The sequence below is a fragment of the Cibotium barometz genome, chromosome 61 (assembly GCF_041138505.1).
Source record: "Cibotium barometz isolate CiBa-2024 chromosome 61, ASM4113850v1, whole genome shotgun sequence".
Lineage (NCBI taxonomy): Eukaryota > Viridiplantae > Streptophyta > Polypodiopsida > Cyatheales > Cibotiaceae > Cibotium > Cibotium barometz.
In genome coordinates this window covers 3,284,093-3,287,048 of record NC_141106.1, presented here as the reverse complement: position 1 = coordinate 3,287,048, position 2,956 = coordinate 3,284,093, and the positions used below count along the sequence as shown (strand labels likewise).

The 2,956-nt window shown below is 40.7% G+C and overlaps 1 pseudogene; it reads left to right on the top strand.

Annotated features, from left to right (window-relative positions):
* Positions 1–1,374: 1,374 nt before the first annotated feature.
* On the top strand, positions 1,375–1,493 carry LOC147604467 (5S ribosomal RNA; annotated as a pseudogene).
* The last annotated feature ends 1,463 nt before the right edge of the window (positions 1,494–2,956 follow it).

The window sequence follows — 2,956 nt, the reverse complement described above, 5'->3', positions numbered from 1 at the left end:
AAACCCTAATCTCGCAAGTTTGCAGGGCTCCCTTTTTGGCCCTCAAAACCTAGAAGGCCGAAAATTTTCTAAATTTTATATATGAGTAATAGGAAAATTTGTTTGCTAAGAAGGCCAAGCTTAATTTTGGCCTTCCCCCTTGAATATAAGGGTCGGTATTCAATTTTCAGGTCGTGCTACGCTCAGAAGCTGTGATGGCAAATGCAGATATCTGCCCAACACGGGTCATGGCAATATGTGCGGGCCTAGTGAATGTAGAATCACTTGTAGTGTTGCACTTCTAGCGCAATTGATGCCACGCCTGTCAAGGCTAACTTTACGTGTGTAGCATGTGCGTGGGTAGTATCAATAAATCATATCACAATGCGCATTACCCAAAAAAAGGTTATGGCTATTTTGTCACACACACACACACACTTCTCTCTGCTACCACGCTAGCATTGTGCCACAGTCGATGCAACTTTTGGTAGCTTACAACAGTCCTTTGCAAGATGCCAAAATCGTCATTTTTCTACGTAGACGTGGATGGTTTACACACTGGCCGTGCGTCCGCCATTCAACCAATAGCAGCATGTTTACACAATGGATCTGGGTGCTCGCATGTTTACACATTGCCGTAACATTGCACATCTTCTATCCTTGTTGGCATCCACATCAGTGCCAAATTTCAAGGAGTTCTGGACGGCCTCCCAAGCTGCCCAAATATGGCACACTCATTCTCTAGCCAATCAGAGAAGGGTTTAGTTCATTTCTTCATTTTTGAGGAATTGGCGATGTGTAACCCCTACACCCCGAGGCTCGCTCGCCATATTAAAAATGGCCGCCATGGGCAGCCTGCCATTTTCATTGGCCGTGTGTAAACTCCCTTGTTCTAGGGAAAAAAAAGGGTGATTCTCAGCGATTTTGCCAAAAAGGGAGATTCTGATATTTAAGCAGAATTTTAAAAATTTATTCTCTACAAAACAACACACAACAACACAAAGCGCACTAATTATTCGATGCCAAAGATAGCGGGAGATTCGTGCGAGGGGGGGGGCACTGTGAGAATGCCCACGGGGTGGAAATGATTGGAACAGACTCTACTATGTCTAAGTGTCCGTGTTGGGTCGGCGCCTGCACTTCAAAGCATGCTTGCATGCACTTGGACGGATGTATGTAGGAGTGTTTGTCGAAATCTCCGCTTGGTGTTGGCCTTGGGTGGATAAGCACAGGAGTATTTGTCTACGTGTCCCCACAGGGGGGGCTAGATTTGCACGGAGGACTATTTTCATCCAAGAAAGCCCCGTTCGAAGCCTTGGAAACATGAAATGTTTATGATATGGGAAACCTCCTCCTCTCTTTGTGTTGTAGTGTCTCGAGTTCGCTTCCTTGATGTGGTGCGGTCATACCAATGCTAATACATCGGATCCCATCAAAACTCCGCAGTCAAGCGCGCTTGGGCCAAAACAATACTGGGATGGGTGACCTCCCAGGAAGTCCTGGTGCTGCACCCTTTTTTGGGCCGTGCTGAAGAAACCCCCAGGCCATGCCGTCAAACAAACAACCCCTCCTCGAGCCGTGTCATCATCCCACGTTGAACAAGGCCGTGAGGCCCCCCCTTCCCCTCGCCCGCCCACCCCCCGGAGCTGTGTCGTCACCCCCTTACTGGGTCGTACCATGAGAGCCCCCCCCCTCCCCCCCGCATCGCCCCGGCCATCACGCAAATGTGTGGAGAAGATAAATAGAAGAAATAAAGAAAATCTCCCCCAAAAATGAGTAAATACTCACATAAGACGACGAGTGGACTAAGGACCAAAGGAAATACTAAAAAATGTAATTTTGACACCTCACAATGGGAATTCCCCCCTCATAAAGGAGGCGCCTATTTCACATGTGTGGTGGAGTTTTAAATTATCAAAAATTGAGATATTTCATCTCTCCTCTCTCCTAATTCAAGTCTAGTTCCAAAAAGTAAGCTAAACTGACCTAAAAATGGACCAAACTGATCTGAAAAATTCTAGAATCAGTTTGCTTGGTTAGGAGCTCACATTTTCCTATAAATAGAAGTCTCCCCCTTTGTTGAAGCTTAATAGTGTTTTATGCACTGTTACCCTACTCCTCCAAAGAGCCAAGAACTGTGAATTTCTTAATAATTCACTAGTTTTTGACCATTCCCTCTTCTAAAGATTTGGTGGCCACTCTTGTTGCAAACAAGAGTAGATCCCTCAAACCATCAAGCCAAAGAAAAGCTCCCAGAATTCATGTAAGTTAGAAATCTTATATTTTTCTTTATTCTTTTAATGGTTTTCTAATTTTTATTTTGTTTGAAATGATAAATGGATGCTATGCCTTGTTGGAAAGGCTTTCCCCCTCTCTCATTCTTAAAATCAGCCCTTCTTTATCCTAGTTAAGTGATCTAATAGTTGGAATTAAACTTTTCATATTGTTTCTCTTTTAAAAGTGAAAATTGATTAGTTTAGAGTGCTTAAAACCAATTGGCGTTAATTTTTAAGTAAATTAAAGTAGGAAAATTGAAAAATGGTCAGCTATACAAAGGAGATTATGGCAAATTTTTCCAAAATTTTGTGAAATAAGTTTCATCTTTTATTATTTAAAAAGAGTAATCCCCACCATTTGTGTAATCTAAAAGTGTTATTTTCATTCTATGCATAGAAAAAAGCATAGTATAAATATATTTATTCTAAAAGTGTTATTTCGATTAGATATAAATTCTATGCATAGAAAGATGCGGTTATTTTTTTTATTATAAAAGAGTGATTTTCATTAGATATAAATTCTATGGATAGAAAGATGCATATTGGTTATTATAAAAGAGTGATTTTCATTAGATATAAATTCTATGCATAGAAAGATGCATATTGGTTATTTTTTTTTATAAAAGAGTGATTTTCATTAGATATAAATTCTATGCATAGAAAGATGCATATTGGTTAATTTTTTTTATTACAAAAGTGTT